This window comes from Oncorhynchus mykiss, chromosome 9 (genome assembly GCF_013265735.2).
Source record: "Oncorhynchus mykiss isolate Arlee chromosome 9, USDA_OmykA_1.1, whole genome shotgun sequence".
In the NCBI taxonomy this organism is placed as follows: Eukaryota; Metazoa; Chordata; class Actinopteri; order Salmoniformes; family Salmonidae; genus Oncorhynchus; species Oncorhynchus mykiss.
This window is the reverse complement of record NC_048573.1, coordinates 56,912,709-56,927,619: the sequence shown is the minus strand read 5'-3', so window position 1 is coordinate 56,927,619 and position 14,911 is coordinate 56,912,709. Positions and strand designations below refer to the sequence as shown.

General features: G+C 42.9%; 1 protein-coding gene across 4 annotated transcripts in view; it reads right to left on the bottom strand.

Annotated features, from left to right (window-relative positions):
- Window positions 1-13,038, bottom strand: part of LOC110532445 (FERM domain-containing protein 4B) — a 32,418-nt gene extending 19,380 nt beyond the window's left edge. The window contains exon 1 of one of the 4 annotated variants that reach the window (XM_021616354.2): window positions 12,646-13,038. The gene's annotated coding sequence lies outside the window, so the exon portion shown is untranslated. Of the gene's footprint in view, window positions 1-12,335; window positions 12,556-12,645 lie in introns of those variants that run through there. The other 3 variants (XM_021616352.2, XM_021616353.2, XM_036988436.1) reach the window with 3 other exon arrangements.
- Window positions 13,039-14,911: the final 1,873 nt, after the last annotated feature.

Here is a 14,911-nt window from a genome sequence, read left to right as displayed (position 1 = left end):
GTCATGGATGGCCTGTTACGGATTGGCGCTGGCCCTCTGCACTAATATCAACTGTGTTAAGTGGGTCTAAACATTACCCTCTTATAATGCTTGACTTGCATATATGTCATCATAAATGTCTTGCTTCACATAACGTTATCAACAATGGCACTTTCACATGGCAGTTTGTAATGATTATAGACTACGTGACAATGATGATGAGGTTTAATGACAGGCTAAGTATTCAGGCATATTGTTGCATGAACCAGTATCTGAGCAAAAGTGACGATGAATATGACGAGATCTCCTCTCTGCCCAGAAAGCTTCCATTCATCTTCCCATTAGACAGCTCTGCAAGCGTTATAATGTTAAAATAAGTTCTTTACACACCAAATATGCCTGCCCTGCCTGCAACTATCCTCATTTACTGCCGTCACACCCAGCATGTACTTCCAAGAAAGGTCTAAATAAAAATGGTCAAGCAACCCCCCAAAAAAGGTATGGATTGTTTTTGACCGGAAGAGGTGTGTCTTCCGGTCAAAAACAATCCATTCATATTTTTCCGGTTGCTTGTACATTTTGATTTAGACCTGTTTTAGAAGTACATACCAGGTGTGACGGCAGTAAATCACAAGAAACGGCTGGTTTTGTCATCATGGCCTGGCTGCACCTCCTCTTATCTCGGTTTCCTGGCTTCATGCATTATTGATGAAACCTGGTCTCGCACGCCAGCCCACGTCTGCTCTTTAGACTTATATACTTGTCCTCTGCACATGGTTTAGACATGTACTGTGACGCATGGCTAAATGATCTCTTGATTCCTTTATACACATTTCTATGATCAGGTTGACATTTCCTGGAGTCATACTGCAAAGCAATGTTTAAGACTTAGTCTATGTTTTTGTGGTAATTTGCCTTGATGTGTCAAGGGTGGATTTGACAACTTTAGTTCAGTAAAAACTCATTAGAAACTGAACGAGTTAACATCAGGGTTCCCACTCCAAAAGAAAACCAAACACTCTTAAGCAGCCAAAACAATGTCTTCCTGTGATTTCAGGTGTCTGTAAACAGGATACCCAGCTCCAATTCTATCAAGCCAGGGTGACCTCAATGTAATCAAGTAGTTTTCCATTCAGTCACAACACTCTTTTCAGCTAGGGCACCACAAAACCTCTCCGGTGTTGTGACACGAGACCACTTGTTGGTTGCTTGGGAAGGAAATGACCCAAAATCAACTTGTAACTTGCATCTTTGACTTCTGCTGATGACTGGTCATGACCTCCAGCACCATAGCTAACCTCTAGGTAAGGCTACACAGAGCAGCAGTATTTGAGGGGAGGCTGAGACACCTGTTCCCCCAGGGATCCTGAGGCAGTGAGTTGATAGGAGTGGTGTTTGGAATTCTACCATATCTGATTTCTCCTTTGGCCAAATTTAGTCATTGGTAAAATATAATGACCATGGCCTTCATCTAGCTGGAAACTGCTGATTTTTTTAATGGAATATCTACATAGGAGTTCAGAGGCCCATTATCAGCAACCATCACTCCTGTGTTCCAATGGCACATTGTGTTAGCTAATCCAAGTTAATAATTTTAAAAGGCTAATTGATCATTAGAAAATCCTTTCGCAATTATGTTAGCGCAGCTGAAAATGTTGTGATGATTAAAGAAGCAATAAAACTGGCCTTCTTTAGTCTAGTTGAGTATCTGGAGCATCAGCATTTGTGGGTTCGATTACAGTGTCACGATCGTCGTAAGAAGCGGACTGGCCGCTCTGGAGGATCTTGGCTGAATGGCAGCTCTGGAGGATCCTGGCTGACTGGCAGCTCTGGAGGATCCTGGCTGACTGGCAGAGACAACGACTAACACCTGCTTCTGATTGAGAACCATATCAGGCCAAACACAGAAAAGACAAACTAGACATCCAACATAGAATGCCCATCCAGCTCACATCCTGACCAACACTAAAACAAGGAAAACACAAAAGAACTATGGTCAGAATGTGACATACAAGCTCAAAATGGCTAGAAACATAGCACTTTCTTCTGAAACTCGTCAGTTTATTCTTGTTCTGTGAAATGAAGGCTATTTGAATGAAGGCCAGTTGAGAACAAGTTCTCATTTACAACTGTGACCTGGCCAAGATAAAGCAAAGCAGTGTGACACAAACAACAACACAGAGTTACACATGGAATAAACAAACGTACAGTCAATAACACAATAGGGGAAAAATCTATATACATTGTGTGCAAATGAGGTAAGATAATGGAGGTAAGGCAATAAATAGGCCACAGTGGCGAAGTAATTACAATTTAGCAATTAAACACTGGAGTGATAGATGTGCAGAAGATGCATGTGAAAGTAGAGATATTGGGGTGCAAAGGAGCAAAATATAAATAACAATATGGGGATGAGGTAGTTGGATGGGCTATTTACAGATGGGCTATGTACAGATGCAGTGGTCTGTGAGCTGCTCTGACAGCTGATGCTTAAAGTTAGTGAGGGAGATATGAGTCTCCAGCTTCAGTGATTTTTGCAGTTCGTTCCAGTCATTGTCAGTAGAGAACTGGAAGGAAAGGCGGCCAAAGGAGGAATAGGCTTTGGGGGTGACCAGTGAAATACAGTAGGGCAAAAAAGTATTTAGTCAGCCACCAATTGTGCAAGTTCTCCCACTTAAAAAGATGAGAGAGGCCTGTAATTTCATCATAGGTACACTTCAACTATGACAGACAAAATGAGAAAAAAAATCCAGAAAATCACATTGTATGATTTTTAGTGAATTTATTTGCAAATTATGGTGGAAAATAAGTATTTGGTCAATAACAAAAGTTTATCTCAATACTTTGTTATATACCCTTTGTTGGCAATGACAGAGGTCAAACATTTTCTGTCTTCACAGAAAATCTTCAAGTCTTCACAAGGTTTTCACACACTGTTGCTGGTATTTTGGCCCATTCCTCCATGCAAATCTCCTCTAGAGCAGTGATGTTTTGGGGCTGTTGCTGGGCAACACGGACTTTCAACTCCCTCCAAAGATTTTCTATGGGGTTGAGATCTGGAGACTGGCTAGGCCACTCCAGGACCTTGAAATGCTTCTTACGAAGCCACTCCTTCATTGCCCGGGCGGTGTGTTTGGGATCACTGTCATGCTGAAAGACCCAGCCACGTTTCATCTTCAATGCCCTTGCTGATGGAATGAGGTTTTCACTCAAAATCTCATGATACATGGCCCCATTCATTCTTTCCTTTACACAGATCAGTCGTCCTGGTCCCTTTGCAGAAAAACAGCCCCAAAGCATGATGTTTCCACCCCCATGCTTCACAGTAGGTATGGTGTTCTTTGGATGCAACTCAGCATTCTTTGTCCTCCAAACACGACGAGTTGAGTTTTTACCAAAAAGTTATATTTTGGTTTCATCTGACCATATGACATTCTCCCAATCTTCTTCTGGATCATCCAAATGCTCTCTAGCAAACTTCAGACGGGCCTGGACATGTACTGGCTTAAGCAGGGGGACACGTCTGGCACTGCAGGATTTGAGTCCCTGGCGGCGTAGTGTGTTACTGATGGTAGGCTTTGTTACTTCGGTCCCAGCTCTCTGCAGGTCATTCACTAGGTCCCCCCGTGTGGTTCTGTGATTTTTGCTCACCGTTCTTGTGATCATTTTGACCCCACGGGGTGAGATCTTGCATGGAGCCCCAGATCGAGGGAGATTATCAGTGGTCTTGTATGTCTTCCATTTCCTAATAATTGCTCCCACAGTTGATTTCTTCAAACCACGCTGCTTACCTATTGCAGATTCAGTCTTCCCAGCCTGGTGCAGGTCTACAATTTTGTTTCTGGTGTCCTTTGACAGCTCTTTGGTCTTGGCCATAGTGGAGTTTGGAGTGTGACTGTTTGAGGTTGTGGACAGGTGTCTTTTATATTGATAACAAGTTCAAACATGTGCCATTAATACAGATAACGAGTGGAGGACAGAGGAACCTCTTAAAGAAGAAGTTACAGGTCTGTAAGAGCCAGAAATCTTGCATGTTTGTAGGTGACCAAATACTTATTTTCCACGATAATTTGCAAATAAACTCTTTAAAAATCCTTCAATGTGATTTTCTGGAATTTTTTTTTCTCATTTTGTCTGTCATAGTTGAAGTGTACATATGATGAAAATTACAGGCCTCTCTCATCTTTTTAAGTGGGAGAACTTGCACAATTGGTGGCTGACTAAATACTTTTTTGCCCCACTGTATACCTGTGGGAGCATGTGCTACGAGTGGGTGCTGCTATAGTGACCAGTGAGCTGAGATAAGGCGGCACTTTACTTAGCAAAGACTTATAGATGACCTGGAGCCAATGGGTTTGGCGACGAATATGAAGCGAGGGCCAGCCAACGAGAGCATACAGGTCGCAGTGGTGGGTAGTATATGGGACTTTGGTGACAAAACGGATGGCACTGTGATAGACTGCATCCAATTTGCTGAGTAGAGTGTTGTTTTGGCTATTTTAGAAATGACATCGCCAATGTCAAGGATCGGTAGGATAGTCAGTTTTACGAGGGTATGTTTGGCAGCATGAGTGAAGGATGCTTTGTTGCGAAATAGGAAGCTAGATTTCTAGATTTGATTTTGGATTGGAGATTCTTAATGTGAGTCTGGAAGTAGAGTTTACAGTCTAACCAGACACCTAGGCATTTGTAATTGTCCACAAATTATGTCAGAACCGTCCAGAGTAGTGATGCTGGACGGGCAGGCAGGTGTGGGCAGCGATCGGTTGCATTTAGTTTTACTTGTATTTAAGAGCAGATGGAGGCCACTGAAGGAGAGTTGTATGACATTGAAGCTTGTCTGGAGGTTAGTTAACACAGCGTCCAAAGAAGGGCCATAAGTATACAGAATGGTGTCGTCTGCGTAGAGGTGGATCAGAGAATCACCAGCAGCAAGAGCAACATCATTGATGTATACAGAGAAAAGAGTCGGCCTGAGAATTTAACCCTGTGGTACCCCCATACAGACTGCCAGAGGTCCTGACAACAGGCCCTCCTATTTGACACACTGAACTCTGTCTGAGAAGTAGTTGGTGAACCAGGCGAGGCAGTCGTTTGAGAAACGAAGGTTGTTGAGTCTGCCGATAAGAATGTGGTGATTGACAGAGTCGAAAGCCTTGGCCAGGTCGATGAATACGGCTGCACAGATTTGTCTTTTATCGATGGCGGTTCTGTTATCGTTTAGGACCTTGAGCATGGCTGAGGTGCACCCATGACCAGCTCGGAAACTAGATTGCATGGCGGAGAAGGTACGGTGGGATTCGAAATGGTCGGTGATCTGTTTGTTAACTTGGCTTTCGAAGACCTTAGAAAGGCAGGGTAGAATAGATATCGGTCTGTAACAGTTTGGGTCTAGAGTGTCTCCCCCTTTGAAGATGGGGATGACCGTGGCAGCTTTCCAATCTTTGGGGATCTCAGACGATACGAAAGAGAGGTTGAACAGGCTAGTAATAGAGGTTGCAACAATTTCGGCTGATCATTTTAGAAAGAGAGGGTCCAGGTTGTCTAGCCCAGCCCAACATTAGAGTGTCTAGTTTGAGAAACAGACAAGTCCTCAACTGGCAGCTTCATTAAATACTACCCGCAAAACACCCGTCTTAACGTCAACAGTGAAGAGGCGACTCCGGGATGCTGGCCTTCTAGGCAGTGTTCCTCTGTCTAGTGTCTGTGTTCTTTTGCACATCTTAATATTTTCTTTTTATTGGCCAGTCTGAGATTTGGCTTTTGCTTTGCAACTCTGCCTAGAATGCCAGCATCCCGGAGTCGCCTCTTCACTGTTGACGTTGAGACTGGTGTTTTGCAACTACTGCAATCAAAGAGCACTCAGCACTGCACACTAGCCATGCTGTCTACGCTGTCTAATAATGACAGCTGTAGTAGCAGTATTTTCAGAAGTAGTGGAAGTATTAGCACTAAGTAGTGGTTAAGGTAGCAGTAGAGGTAGTAGGCTAGTAGGTGTAGAAGTAAAGTAGTAGCAGCAGTAGTAGCAGTAGTAGTAGTAGTAGTAGTAGTAGTAGTGGTAGTAGCAGTAGTAGCAGCAGTAGTAGCAGTAGTAGTAGTAGTAGTAGTAGTAGTAGTAGCGGTAGAAGCGGTAGTAGTAGGAGTGGTAGTAGTAGTAGAAGTAATAGTATTGGTATTAGTAGTAGTAGTGGTAGTAGTAGTTGTAGTATAAACAGTAGTAGTAGTAGTAATAGTAGTAGTAGTAGTAGTAGTAGCAGTAGTAGCAGCAGTAGTAGCAGTTGTAGTAGTAGTAGTAGTAGGGGTGGTAGGAGTAGTTGTATTATAAGTAGTAGTGGTAGTAGTAGTAGTAGTAGCAGTAGTAGTAGTGGTAGTAACAGTAGTAGCAGCAGAAGTAGCAGCAGTAGGAGTGGGAGTGGTATTAGTAGTAGTAGTGGTAGTGGTAGTAGTAGTTGTAGTATAAGCAGTAGTAGTAGTAGTAGTAGTAGTAGTAGTAGTAGTGGTAGTAGTAGTTGTAGTATAAGTAGTAGTAGTAGTAATAGTAGTAGCAGTAATAGTTGTAGTACTAGTTGGAATTGTTGGAGTAACAGTAGTAGTGTAGTATTAGTAGTAGGTAGTAGTGGTAGTAATAGTAGTAAATCAAATCAAATCAAATTTTATTTGTCACATACACATGGTTAGCAGATGTTAATGCGAGTGTAGCGAAATGCTTGTGCTTCTAGTTCCGACAATGCAGTAATAACAAGTAATCTAACTAACAATTCCAAAACTACTGTCTTGTACACAGTGTAAGGGGATAAAGAATATGTACATAAGGATATATGAATGAGTGATGGTACAGAGCAGCATAGGCAAGATACAGTAGATGGTATCGGGTACAGTATGTACAAATGAGATGAGTATGTAAACAAAGTGGCATAGTATAGTATAAAGTGGCTAGTGATACATGTATTACATAAGGATACCGTCGATGATATAGAGTACAGTATATACGTATGCATATGAGATGAATAATGTAGGGTAAGTAACATTTATATAAGGTAGCATTGTTTAAAGTGGCTAGTGATATATTTACATCATTTCCCATCAATTCCCATTATTAAAGTGGCTGGAGTTGAGTCAGTGTCAGTGTGTTGGCAGCAGCCACTCAGTGTTAGTGGTGGCTGTTTAACAGTCTGATGGCCTTGAGATAGAAGCTGTTTTTCAGTCTCTCGGTCCCAGCTTTGATGCAACTGTACTGACCTCGCCTTCTGGATGATAGCGGGGTGAACAGGCAGTGGCTCGGGTGGTTGATGTCCTTGATGATCTTTATGGCCTTCCTGTGACATCGGGTGGTGTAGGTGTCCTGGAGGGCAGGTAGTTTGCCCCCGGTGATGCGTTGTGCAGACCTCACTACCTTCTGGAGAGCCTTACGGTTGAGGGCGGTGCAGTTGCCATACCAGGCGGTGATACAGCCCGCCAGGATGCTCTCGATTGTGCATCTGTAGAAGTTTGTGAGTGCTTTTGGTGACAAGCCAAATTTCTTCAGCCTCCTGAGGTTGAAGAGGCGCTGCTGCGCCTTCTTCACGACGCTGTCCGTGTGAGTGGACCAATTCAGTTTGTCTGTGATGTGTATGCCGAGGAACTTAAAACTTGCTACCCTCTCCACTACTGTTCCATCGATGTGGATAGGGGGGTGTTCCCTCTGCTGTTTCCTGAAGTCCACAATCATCTCCTTAGTTTTGTTGACGTTGAGTGTGAGGTTGTTTTCCTGACACCACACTCCGAGGGCCCTCACCTCCTCCCTGTAGGCCGTCTCATCGTTGTTGGTAATCAAGCCTACCACTGTTGTGTCGTCCGCAAACTTGATGATTGAGTTGGAGGCGTGCGTGGCCACGCAGTCGTGGGTGAACAGGGAGTACAGGAGAGGGCTCAGAACGCAACCTTGTGGGGCCCCAGTGTTGAGGATCAGCGGGGAGGAGATGTTGTTGCCTACCCTCACCACCTGGGGGCGGCCCGTCAGGAAGTCCAGTACCCAGTTGCACAGGGCGGGGTCGAGACCCAGGGTCTCGAGCTTGATGACGAGCTTGGAGGGTACTATGGTGTTGAATGCCGAGCTGTAGTCGATGAACAGCATTCTCACATAGGTATTCCTCTTGTCCAGATGGGTTAGGGCAGTGTGCAGTGTGGTTGAGATTGCATCGTCTGTGGACCTATTTGGGCGGTAAGCAAATTGGAGTGGGTCTAGGGTGTCAGGTAGGGTGGAGGTGATATGGTCCTTGACTAGTCTCTCAAAGCACTTCATGATGACGGATGTGAGTGCTACGGGGCGGTAGTCATTTAGCTCAGTTACCTTAGCTTTCTTGGGAACAGGAACAATGGTGGCCCTCTTGAAGCATGTGGGAACAGCAGACTGGTATAGGGATTGATTGAATATGTCCGTAAACACACCGGCCAGCTGGTCTGCGCATGCTCTGAGGGCGCGGCTGGGGATGCCATCTGGGCCTGCAGCCTTGCGAGGGTTAACACGTTTAAATGTCTTACTCACCTCGGCTGCAGTGAAGGAGAGACCGCATGCCGTGTCAGTGGCACTGTATTGTCCTCAAAGCGGGCAAAAAAGTTATTTAGTCTGCCTGGGAGCAAGACATCCTGGTCCGTGACTGGGCTGGGTTTCTTCCTGTAGTCCGTGATTGACTGTAGACCCTGCCACATGCCTCTTGTGTCTGAGCCGTTGAATTGAGATTCTACTTTGTCTCTGTACTGGCGCTTAGCTTGTTTGATAGCCTTGCGGAGGGAATAGCTGCACTGTTTGTATTCGGTCATGTTACCAGACACCTTGCCCTGATTAAAAGCAGTGGTTCGCGCTTTCAGTTTCACACGAATGCTGCCATCAATCCACGGTTTCTGGTTAGGGAATGTTTTAATCGTTGCTATGGGAACGACATCTTCAACGCACGTTCTAATGAACTCGCACACCGAATCAGCGTATTCGTCAATGTTGTTATCTGACGCAATACGAAACATCTCCCAGTCCACGTGATGGAAGCAGTCTTGGAGTGTGGAGTCAGCTTGGTCGGACCAGCGTTGGACAGACCTCAGCGTGGGAGCCTCTTGTTTTAGTTTCTGTCTGTAGGCAGGGATCAACAAAATGGAGTCGTGGTCAGCTTTTCCGAAAGGGGGGCGGGGCAGGGCCTTATATGCGTCGCGGAAGTTAGAGTAACAATGGTCCAAGGTCTTTCCTCCCCTGGTTGCGCAATCGATATGCTGATAAAATTTGGGGAGTCTTGTTTTCAGATTAGCCTTGTTAAAATCCCCAGCTACAATGAATGCAGCCTCCGGATAAATTGTTTCCAGTTTGCAGAGAGTTAAATAAAGTTTGTTCAGAGCCATCGATGTGTCTGCTTGGGGGGGGATATATACGGCTGTGATTATAATCGAAGAGAATTCTCTTGGTAGATAATGCGGTCTACATTTGATTGTGAGGAATTCTAAATCAGGTGAACAGAAGGATTTGAGTTCCTGTATGTTTCTTTCATCGCACCATGTCACGTTAGTCATAAGGCATACGCCCCCGCCCCTCTTTTTACCAGAAAGATGTTTTTTCCTGTCTGCGCGATGCGTGGAGAAACCTGTTGGCTGCACCGCTTCGGATAGCGTCTCTCCAGTAAGCCACGTTTCCGTGAAGCAAAGAACGTTACAGTCTCTGATGTCCCTCTGGAATGCTACCCTTGCTCGGATTTCATCAACCTTGTTGTCAAGAGACTGGACATTGGCAAGAAGAATGCTAGGGAGTGGTGCGCGCTGTGCCCGTCTCCGGAGTCTGACCAGAAGACCGCCTCGTTTCCCTCTCTTTCGGAGTCGTTTTTTTGGGTCGCTGCATAGGATCCACTCCGTTGTCCTGTTTGTAAGGCAGAACACAGGATCCGCGTCGCGAAAAACATATTCTTGGTCGTACTGATGGTGAGTTGATGCTGATCTTATATTCAGTAGTTCTTCTCGACTGTATGTAATGAAACCTAAGATGACCTGGGGTACTAATGTAAGAAATAACACGTAAAAAAACAAAAAACTGCATAGTTTCCTAGGAACGCGAAGCGAGGCGGCCATCTCTGTCGGCGCCGGAAGTAGAACTTAGTAGCAGCAGTAGTGGTGGTAGTAGTAGTGGTGGTAGTAGTAGTAGTAGTAGTTGTAGTACTAGTTGGGGTTGTTGGAGTAATAGTAGTAGTGTAGTATTAGTAGTAGAGTATTAGTAGTACCCGTAACTGTTGCTATCCCTTCACTACAGCTGCTATGCGACTAGAATGAAAAGCTGTTTCTCTATAGGGTGTCAGAAGCAGGTGCTGTAGTGAGGGGTATTTATGCCTACTGAAAGGGACTGCAACGTTGTATTATCTGGAGCTGTTGTGACTTTCTGCAGAGCCCTGGGGAAGGAGCGAGGCACTCAGTCACTGAGGAGCAGAGTAGAGATTGGGATATTAATGATGTTGCAACGCTTGATGTGGGTAACAGAACTACGAATCACAAAGCTTTTATAGATGCTATCATCAAAAGATAACATTGGCTGTCAAAACAATATTATCGTGACATGTAGCACTATTAATTTTATTGAAAATTAGCATTTACTGTCATCAGTTATAATAGGTACTAGCAAAAGCCGATAATCTGGAGTATGTAGAGTTATGGAGTTGAACAGGTGTGTGATTACCAATGAATGCTTGAGGATGAAGACTGATGTAACACTTATGCAGTTTCATAGAATGTGTATACTTCCCTACCTATGGACTTGTAATGTAACAATATTTAACTCTTCCAGGTTATGAATAAATGCAGGATAACCAGCCTTTCCAAAAAGAATCCTCTCTTTAGACAGTGTTTCATGTAAATCCTCAGGAGACGTCAAGGTTCCTGAAAGGAAAACTGCCAACTGAGTGATGTGGTGTGTTGCTCATCACCAGCATCAAACAGCCTCACAAACCATCTCTCATGTACTGAGGTACACTCACAAGAGGAAAATATGTAGAGGCAGTAAACTAGCAGAAGTATATGCCTACATGGTGTATGTTTACTGTTAAAGGTACAATGTATTATTTCAGTTTACTGTATATTTAGTTACCCACTTAAACAACACTTGTTTGTTATGACCCCTGTTGCTTGTTTCAAGGGGTCAGTCATTGCTTTATGTCGTGGGTTTTAAACAATGCAGTGGTGCTGCTTTGCATTAGTCACCATACTGTTTTCAACAGGATATCCTGACCAACAACGGCAGGGGCCATCACAACGGGATAAGTCTCAGGATAGTGAAGTTCATCCACTTCCATTTCTAAAAAAAAACAGCCATCAAACTAGAAATTCCTGTTTACCATGCAGGCTGCCTAAAACTACGTCAAAAGCCTTTCTTTTCCTGAATCTCACAGAGAACATGACAATTAGTGACAACTTGTAGACAAATAGTGACAACACTATCATCACTATCAGTGATGGTTTTTCTATTCTTTCTTTGTTCTATTCACTGCAAAATCTGTACAGTGTAAAAAAAAAAGTTTTGAGAATTGAGTTTACTTTTTCAAATAGTTTTAACGAATTCACTACGTAGTCAATCGGTAACATCAGGCCAGAGCTGGCACTGCCACCTGTACCATGACATTATACTGTATGCTGCTGTTTGCTTTGGCTGCTACTACACAGGTGACACGTTTCTCATGAAAATTATGGAGTGAGCCTGCTAGCTGCCTTAGAGCAGTCACTGACAACGTACAATGCAAAATAAAGGATGCAAATAATCCACAACTCTTTATTACTATCCACATGTAGCCTAAGTAGGCATACACAGCATGGATATACACCGCATGAACAAAAACAGATCGGTAAAACGGATAGACAGTATACTTGCAGAGTAAAATTATGTTGCGAATTAATCAACTGGACTTCGTTTCTGATGCTTATATATGAATTGAAATCGCTTACTGTATTTACTTACAACAGGCCTAATCCTAAATATATCCTTTATGTAGATAAATAAAGCTACATAATCGTTGCCTTAATATTAATGTACCGAATCCAATTTCTGTAAGGAAGCCTTCTTTCTGCACTGTATCCTTCCTCACTGACCAAACCCCGGTCCATATCGGTCCCTAACCGATCCCTTCTATACACTGCTGTTTAGTGCAGACTAGACTGGATAGCAAGGTGTGTCAGGCAGAATGCAAATGTATTATGTGTCTTATCTCATCATCAAAAACATATTTTAGTTTATTCCATTCACATAAAGAAAATTATTTACCAATTGTATACAGTAGGCTAATGACCCATTAAAACGTTGTATGCTAACAGGAACACGTATTTCACAATGGGGTAGGAACAATGACTAGGTTACTACTTACTGTACATTGGTGGTTATTTTCAGTCAAATGACGAACCTGAGTCCCCGATTACAGAAAAAGCTAAATAAAAGTATATGAATTGGCATGATTCTTTTGTTGAAAGAAAAAACACTGATGCCAATATTGATAATACAATTACAATAGGATAGCCAAGCCTACAATGATATGATAAAGCCGGTTAATTAATTGATCACTCGAGTGGGATCCCATTCCGATGCGTGAATGACCTGGTATACTTTGTTCCCTGCACAGTTCAGAGAATACTCTCCCCATTATCGTTTATTGTCACGTTGTAATGGGACAGTCTTACCTTCGTTTTGGGCGTTTCCTTCTATTTCAGCTAGTTGGTTTCTTGAATCTAACATAGGTCTCCTCCAGCATATTGGAAACGCATTCAATGCATCCCTGTTACGTTTTCAGCAAAAGGAGGAGAGAGTCAGTGAACTGTATCGCTGTCAACTATTAGTAGCCTTCTCTCGTAGGGCTACTCGCGCACGCTTGCTTTCTTCCACGCTCACCACGCCTTCACCCCGCAGTTATTTACGTGAAAGGAGATTTTAGCGCTCGCTGTCCTCAGCTACGGCGGCTGTACTGAACTGTACACAATGGGCCACAATATGCTCATTGCTGGTAATAAAGGTTAATGTTTTAGAATTAGACATGATGCAGACCCATGCGGAATACCATTTTTTTTTCTACCCAGGTATTATCGCAAACCTATCTACATGCCTATCAGGGTTTTAAAATAATTATTATTATTGTAGCCAATTGTAGCCATTGTATAAATTAATGCATGTCCAAAATACTGTGTGTTGGCTGTGACATAAACCCCACCCATCCATTGCCTTCAAAAAAATCTATTCATCAACAATTAATAGGATTGAACTAAAGTGACATAAACTGCTCTATATTTCAGAAAATCTCAAATGTAAATCTCATGAAAGCAACCTGAGGCAATTTGTGGTTTATAACATGCTGCCAAGAAGAACCAGATCAAATAATCTCATTGTCGGGAGTGATCAGCCAATGATCATTGTCATCTTTTTGGGTTGCCTATGGTTTGTATCCAAAGACTAAAGATAATATCCAGGAGCCAAGACCAATATTTCTACCAGGACATTGGTCCCAAGATCCAGACACAGTGAGTTGAGACCATGACAATATAAAAACCAAATGAATATGGTCTTGAGTGGTCTCAAGTCCAAGACCATTAGGGACCCAGGGACCCTCCATTATATGTTAGCAAAAAAAAAAAACTCACATATTGTCATCACATGAATGATAATGAGAGGTAAAGGGTTTCAACATTTTAAAATGAATACGTTTGCTAGACAGTTTCAATACATATACACTACCGTTCCAAAGTTTGGGGTCACTTAGAAATGTTCTGGTTTTTGAAAGACATCAAATTGATCAGAAATACAGTATAGACATTGTTAATGTTGTAAATGACTATTAATATCTACATAGGTGTACAGAGGCCCATTATTAGCAACCATCACTCCTGTGTTCCACTGGCACGTTGTGTTAGCTAACCCAAGTTTATCATTATAAAAGGCTAACTGATCCTTAGAAAACCCTTTTGCAATTATGTTAGCACAGCTGAAAACTGTTGTTCAGATTAAAGAAGCAATAAAACTGGCCTTCTTTAGACTAGTTGAGTATCTGGAGCATCAGCATTTGTGGGTTCGATTACAGGTTCAAAATGGCCAGAAACATAGCACTTTCTTCGTAAACTCGTCAGTCTATTCTTGTTCTGAGAAATGAAGGCTATTCCATGCAAAAAATTGCCAAGAAACTGAAGATCTCGTACAACGCTGTGTACTACTCCCTTCACAGAACAGCGCAAACTGGCTCTAACCAGAATAGAAAGAGGAGTGTGAGGCCCCGGTTCACAACTGAGCAAGAGGACAAGTACATTACAGTGTCTAGTTTGAGAAACAGACACCTTGCAAGTCCTCAACTGGCAGCTTCATTAAACAGCACCCGCATAACACCAGTCTCAACGTCAACAGTGAAGAGGCGACTCCGGGATGCTGACCTTCTAGGCAGAGTTCCTCTGTCCAGTGTCTGTGTTCTTTTGCCCATCTTAATATTTTATTTTTATTGACCAGTCTGAGATATGGCTTTTTCTTTGCAACTCTGCCTCGAAGGCCAGCATCCTAGAGTAACCTCTTCACTGTTGACATTGAGACTAAGGTGTTTTGCAGGAAAAAAAACCTGTATTTATTTGCAATGACTGTAATTTCATCTATATTTAAGGGATAGTAAGAGATTTTGTCAATGAAACCTTTTCTCTACTTCCCCAGATCCGGTTGAACAGGAACAGCTAGAACTGGTTATCATTGGCTTGTGAAACTAGCTCTAACTTCTTTCATACTGGACACAGAGACATAAAAAGGGTGGTATTTTATTGCAGCTAGCGATATTCATAAAATATTTATTTTTTTCACATGACTAAATCCCGCAAATATTTTTTTTTAAATAGAGCACAATACAGTAGAGCACAGTACAGTAAAGTACAATACATTACAGTACAGTACTGTAGAGCACATTATAGACATCTATGTTTGGAC